Here is a 7,688-nt window from a genome sequence, read left to right on the forward strand (position 1 = left end):
TTCATAAAGATGATTTTTATCATCAAAAAAGCTTAAATCGCAAAAACAGACCAAATCCACAGCAAGAAACAACTAAATGTCTGTCAGAGGAGATTGATAAAAAAATATATGCAGTATATATGAGAATAGTATATTAATTTAAAATGATGCATATAGAGAGAGTTTTCAGGAAACATGGAAGCAGCGCCAACAGTTGGAGTTTAACACTTTTGTGACAGTCCCCAGGTGCCCTGTGAGAAGAAAGGAAGGATGTCACTGGAATCATCTTGCTCTTCAAAGCCACTCTCCTTCTCTTCTCCCTTACCCTCAGTACCAGACAGTATTACCAACTCTTCCCCTCTCCCAACGTCTTACATCACTTCCCAGGAGACGAAGTGCATTCTTCACTGGTTTACCTGTTGGTCAGGTCCCCAGATTGACTGTTTCTTACAGGAGGACCTGGTAGCTAAGTCAGTGCCAGGAAAATTACAGCCACCGCTGGAAGGTCTGGAGCAGCTTAGTGTGTCTGGAACAAATCGACCACCTTGTATCGTTGAGTGCCAGCTACGTCCTTGGGATCAGGCTTTAGAGGTTGGGCTGAGCAGCAGCACGATGAATTTGTCAGGCAGTCAGAGGTCAGGGAAGCAGACTTCGTGGCAAAGTTTTATCAAGCAGTGGCTGCTACAGCTGGTAAAGATTGATGGGCATTAAAATCAAAGAAGATAATCATAGCTGATGGAGCTGCAACTTTACAGCAAGAACTGCAGATGTGTCACTTATAGATCTAGGGATGATATCCTGATTAGCCGACTCAACTTGTTAACCCGTACAGGCTTGGTTATTTCAATGTTAACAGCCTATCAACTGGATTCCTTGCATAAATGTTTTCCATCTAAGTAAATCCAGATCAGCTGTCTGCTTCCTAGCTTGCTCCTTTCTAAGGGTCAGACCCTCAAGAATTCAATGGCTTTCTTCGCAAGTATAACCAGAAGGAACCTACGCGTTATAACATAAGCCTATTGCTGGCCCATGGGGCTATAAAGTAGAGTCTTCCCACTCCAGAACCAGGAGAGAAGGACAATAAAAGGTCATGTTTTTGTAATTTAACTGGACTCAGATGGCCGGTTGCACTACCCTTACCAGATTCTGGCATAATTATGTGACATCCCAACTAGTAGCTTTCCTAGTGATGTTTTGGTAAAATTATGGACAAATCAGGAGAGGGAGGGAGAATTAGTTACTTCTTCCACATTGATCTTTGTTGGAATCCAAATAGCAATGACTTTTTCTAAAGCATATGTGATATCCTTGGAGTTGGTAATAGATTCCTATTCTGTAAGCTTGCTCTGCAATATGAAAATAAGTGACACTCTACAGGTTGAAGGGTTTATTTTTTGTATCAAATAAAAATGCATCTTCAGGGGAAAAAAAAAGATACATATGTAAACCTACTGACACAGGAAGATCCATAGTACATAAAGGGTATTTTAAATCATTATGAACTATGTGATCCTATTTATGTCTTTATGAAATTATATATTGTCTATGTTCTCTTTTTACCTATTTTTATTTTTTCTATGTTCCATTTTTAGAATTTAGAATTACAATTGATTGAATTCTACATCTATTTGCGTACATATTATATTTTATGCACATTTATTTGGACTTCAGTTGATTTAGATTGACATATATGTATATATCCATTCCAGTTTTTTACACATCAAAATTTTAACAGATTATACTTGGGTGATTTTAGATGGTAAGATCATAAGTGACATTTATTTTTACTCTTATTTTTTGAATTCTTTCCGACATGTATGTTACCTTTATAGTAGGAAGAAAGTTATTTCAAAAAAATTAAAAATAAAGAAGAAGATGAGGAATAGGAGGAACTTTGGAAATGGCCTTCAAGTTTAGATGAGGATAGGGAGTCTTCTAAGGCCTCACCCCATGTGTAATGGATATAATTTCTTCAGCCTGCTTGTATCTACTCTTATATGAGGGGATGAGCTGCACCATAAAACAGGCCTCTACCTGCTTATGTAAATCATTTTGCATGGAAAAACACTACCTACCAACACAGTATTTATCTACCTAGTATCATCTGACATTTCTCTAAAAGTAATTGTACCTCCAATTGGCTTGACATGCCACAAAAGAGATGGATTCATAGTCTAAGAGCCAGAAGACTAGAAATATCTTGCCTCATACAAGCAGAGAATTATTAGAACTTTGTTATATCTAAAATACCAACAGCTACCATTTATGGAGTACTCTCCATTTGGCACATCTGTGCTGAGCACTTTCTGCGCTATATCTCACCCTCGCCACAATTCAGTGAGGTCAGTTCAATTATTATGTCAATTTTATAGGTGAAGAAACTGAGCTTAAGTAACCGATCGAGGTTCTGCAGCTAAAAAAGTGGCAGAGTCATTGTTTTGCCTGATAATTGAGAGACGATTAGATTCCAGATGGTGGAGCAGCTTGATGAATGGAAAGGGATCAGATTAGGGGTTAGATGATCAAGATCATATTGCCGCTCATTCTTGGTTGATTTCTTCCCCTTGGGTCAGAGTAAATACAACAAATAGAATGCAAGTGTAATTATACATCGTTCACAAGAGAGTAAAGAAATAAAACCTACACATCAATCTGTCTATCTATCCGGATCTAGATCTATACCGACATAGACAAAGAGTGGGAGAGGAGCGTTCACAGAGGAGAGATGTCAAGGCATTTTTGAAAGATTGAAAGCAGAACAAAGTGGAATAATTAACTTAGCAGAGCAGAGAGCATAGAAACCTAAGTGCTTGTAGTATAAGGAGATGACGCAAGGATGTTTGCTCTGGAGGCTCGTGTGAAAGTTTGGAGGTAGAAGGTGTCCCAGAGAATATGTATTTATTTACCTATATAACTGTTTTTCTTGGACTATTTTAATCTGTCTTGTAGGATTTTTTTTTTTTTTTTTTGCCAACGCATCACTTTACGTCTGTTTCCTTTTGCTTGCTTTTCATTTTTGTTTCAAATGTTAAAGTTTTGAGGTTTTTAAATCATGAAAGTATCATATTCCTATTGCAAGAATTTCGAATAATACAGAAATATAGAAAGTAATAAAAAGAAAGTCTTTCACACCTCCATATGATTCTCTAGCTGTGCTACCCAATCTGGTATTCACTAGCTACATGTTGACATTTACATTTATTTAATTAAAATGAAGGAGAATGAAAATCCAGTGCCATATTTCAAGTGCTCAACTGGCATGTGTGGTTAGTGGCTACTGTATTAAACAATGCAAAACCAGATCATTTCTATTATAGCAAGTATCTGGGATACTGTTGCTCTAGAGGTATTCACAGTTTACTGCACAAATTCTCAATTGTTTTACAATTGCACATAGAAATAAGAATGTGTCATACTACATGTACTCATGATTTTATACAAATGGCCTGGCTGCTTCTGAGGAAAAGCAGCATTGCCTTGTTCTATCCTTCCCTACTCCCAGCACAGCTTTCCAGAAGCACCTACTTAAATTTTTTTTAACTTAAATTATAGTGTAAGCATTGTAACAAATGAAATAATGCAGAAGCACAAGAAAAGCACCCTCACCACCTCCCTTCCTATACTCTAAAGGCAAAATCTGCTTAATGCTTCTGAGGGTTTTTTTGTTCTTTGGGTGACTATTTCCATAACTTCATTTCTTCATTTATCACTCAGTCAATATCTATTAACTCTCAATATGGAAGAAGAGGAGTAAGCTCACCCATATCGACCACTCTGCTTTGTTTCCTCCTCCCAGTGTTTGAGATTTATATTATTACGTTCCATTGGTTGTCCCTCTAACTCTAGGTAACATTATTTAACCTCTATTTATTTCATCAACTTTCCCTTGACTTGTAAAATTCTATTATCAACTCCTCCTCTCTATACCTACCCTCCCATTTTCAAAAGCCATTCTCTGCTATCACTTTTTCACTCACCAAGAGCACCTTCGCTATGTTTTCTCCTTCAGGTAGCTCTAAAAGTCCACAGTCAATTTGAGACATTCATTTACAAGAAAATATGTGACTTGAACTGGATTCACTGGGAAGTTCTTAAATTTGGATATTTGACAATTAGCAAGATTTTTTTTAAGATTTATTTATTTGTTCATGAAAGAAACACAGAGAGAGGCAGAGACATAGGCAGAGAGAGAAGCAAGCTCCATGCAGGAAGCCCAATGTGGGACTTGATCCCAGGACCCTAGGGTCACACCCTGGGCCAAAGGCAGGCACTCAACTGCTGAGCCACCCAGGCATCCCTACTTAGCAAGATTTTATGGTCATCTGATATAAACCTGGCTCACATCAGTAAGGGAGTGTGTGTGTGTGTGTGGGCACGCACACGCTCGTGTACACACACACACATGTTTTTACAGGGGCAAATCTTCTTCTAATCATGTCAGGTGGGAGGTGCATGTTTAGGGGTTTTGGGGGTCCCTGGGAGACAAGCTACAGCAGTGTGATTCCAATCCCTTTGATTGTACACAGGCTTCCATATCCTCGGTCTTTATTCAGACACTATCTCTCTGGCGTGGCCTGGGGGCTCTGAATACCACTTAGCTTTCTGATCTTCCAGAACATAAAAGATTCTCTCGACCGAGGTAGGCACACATGAACTGGAAGGTACGGAGAGCAAAATTTCAATTTCAGAGATCTATGCAAATGCATGGCAACATCTATATTATATAGTCCATGAAAGTTGACATAAGTTATTTATAATTTCAATGACAATATTGGATTGCCTTTAATATGCACTAGTTGAAAGGGGAATCTAACCAAAAGCTAATATTGGAGCTTGCTGTCGGGCTGCTGAGAGGCCCCCAACAATCTCATTGGCAGTGTCTTTTGAAGATCAGTTCTCCTACGTCCATTAAACCAAGATTAAATTAGTTTGTGGGAGCTGCTTTTAGCATTTGCACTATTACATTATGCATGATTCCTGACTGCACATCTCACGCACAAACTACACTGAGCTCCATTAGTGAATTTTTAGGGCCGTGCTTAACTTGGAAATGGATTTATTTTGTGTAGGTTAATGTATAGCAGTGATGCTGCTTTGTCCTTAAAAATACGCTCTTACATTTGATATCAATAGGGAAGCACTCTCTGGGGATTGTGGCTCATTTTAAAAGGATAAATTATGCAGATTGCATGATTAGAGAGCAGGAGACCCTATCACAGTATATTGCATATCAGGGAAAATACCAGTCCCCTCCTCCACACCTTGGTGAGGTCATGGGTGCCTTATTCAGTGTGGTTCCTGCCAGGACTTCCCTATGTAGGTAGTACAAATATTCCCAGGATCATTCAGCAAGTCAGGGGAGAGCCACAAATCCAACTCATAGGTTTTAAATTCTAGTTATGAGAACCAGAAGGCTGAATTTTAGGGGACCTTAGACCATCCTTCCCGCTAGAGGGCCAAACCCATTTCTCTGCCCTTTCTAGAGCCAAGCTGGGGTAGTATAGGTGTTGGTGTATACTTGTTGAATTAAACTAAATATAACTCAGCCTCCTCACTTTATAAGGAAGGTGGCTGGGGCAAGTGGAAGAGTGCCCTTACTAAAGTGTACTCAAGACCAGGCACAAAGTTTGGTCAGCCACAATTGCTAGCCTGTAGGAGCTGAGTTCAGTGGGGGAGCAGGCCAGGTATAAGCGATGCCCCTAGGATGGGGGAGACTGTAGTGGGTGTGCTGGGAGTACATAGGAGGGTTCTCTGGCTGCTTTGGGGTGATGACATCCATGCTTAGTCAGGCCAATGACTTGGTGGATGGCATCCAGGCAGGATGGGTAGGAGCATAGGCAAAAGGAGGAAATAGTGCAGAAACAGGAGTTGGGGCACCTGGGTGGTTCAGTGGTTGAGTGGCTGGCTCAAGTTGTGATCCTCGAGTCCTGGGGTTGAGTACCACGTCAGGCTCCCTACGTGGAGCCTGCTTCTCCCTCTGCCCATGTCTCTCCCTCTCTCTCTCTCTGTCTCTCATGAATAAATAAATAAAATCTTTAAAAAAAAAAAAGAAAAGAAAAGAAATAGGAAGGAGTCTGTTAGCCATGGTGGGAAGTGGGAAAAGAAATCAGGAGAGGTAGGTAGGTAACAAATGATCAGGGAAGAACCTCCCTACAAAGGAGCTAGCTTTGTCCAGGAATGTCTGATACTCCATGCCAGAAGCAGGACTCAAATTCAGATTCCCAGAAATGTACCATCTTTTGTTACGCTTACTGGGAGACCTTCTGTTGCAGACCTTGCTTTTATTCATCTTCCTTGATTAGAAAAGTGATACCTTTTAACTTATTTTTTAGGACTGGCAGATATAAAGAGAAAAAACAAAAATTCCCCTCTTGTTTACTTTTCCAAACTAAAAAATGCTAATGGTTTCTTATGTATCATTCCAGAGATATTGTACACGTGTGTGAGAACGGCGGCCCACACATGGCATCAGGCAGAGCTCAGTAACTTGCTTTGGTTCATTTGATAGTAAATCTCATACATCCTTCCAGGACCATGTAGTTCCATCTCAGTTTTTAAAATGCTGTGTAGTATTCCATGGCCCTAATTTATTTATTTGGTGTTAAGCATTTGAGTGACTTTTTTCCTTTCCCTTTCTCTATACACATTCACACATATATACATACACATCCACACATATGGGTACTATATTTATAACATATGGACTGTCTATATATGTGTATAGGCCGATGATTTTATGTGTACCATACATCTATATATACTTCTTTGTATACCATATGTGTGTGTATATATATATATCCATATACATATATGTCCATGAAGTCACAAGAAAAGCTTCTATGACAGTCATCTCAGGATTAATGGAGAACCTCTAGGTGTCTAGCTAGTTTTACATCATGAGACCAACAGGAAGCAAGAGACGGGAAAGTCAGACAATTTCTCCCTCTTTTCATCATTCTGTGGCTCTTCCATGGAATGCTTCTGGAAAAGTCCAGTGTGCCAAGCAGTTCTACTCACTGGGGGACCTGCTGTTGTTACCTTGTGGCTCATCGGGAACTGGTGGCCAGGCCAGGAACACATCCTCTCAAATGCTTTGCATTATCTCCTTTCTCTTCACCTTCCTCAAACTGTGGACTTGTACCACCCAAATCAAATGACAAATCCTTGATATTTAATCAAATATGAAATTGTTGCCTCGCCTCTGCTTTCCAGAGTACTCAGCACATTCTTATGCCCCACCTGTTGGTTATGATGCAGAGTTCATGGGGAGCCCTGGAAAAGTTGGTCTGCTGTGTTTCTAGAATCAGACCATGACGTGGTTTAGGCAAAGGCTGTTGCGTACCTGGAGCCAAGTGTCCCAGCTTCAGCCTTGGCTCTAGGTCTCATTTAACTGTGTGACTTTCCCCTCTCTCAGAGGTCTCAAGGAAATCATATTACCTGCCTTCCTTATCTTGAAATGCCATCATCAGGCTCAGGAGAGATAAGGTTTGAGAAGTAATGTGTAAGCCATAAAGTAGCACACAAAAAGTAATTATTGCTACCAAACATGAATTTGGTCCAATGAACTCTATTGCTTTTTGTCTGTCAAAATGTCGATGTTAAAAAAATATTTCTAAAATTGGGGAAGCCTCAAGTAGCTTATGTGTGTTATTAGAGAAATACTACCCCCCAAAGTGGGGGTCATTAATTCATTACTCATAGGCCAAATT

General features: G+C 39.9%; 1 pseudogene; it reads left to right on the plus strand.

Moving 5' to 3' along the window:
• The first annotated feature begins 249 nt into the window (after positions 1-249).
• Positions 250-680, plus strand: LOC144313484 (uncharacterized protein C14orf119 homolog; annotated as a pseudogene).
• The last annotated feature ends 7,008 nt before the right edge of the window (positions 681-7,688 follow it).

This window comes from Canis aureus, chromosome 5 (assembly GCF_053574225.1).
Source record: "Canis aureus isolate CA01 chromosome 5, VMU_Caureus_v.1.0, whole genome shotgun sequence".
Taxonomy (NCBI): Eukaryota; Metazoa; Chordata; class Mammalia; order Carnivora; family Canidae; genus Canis; species Canis aureus.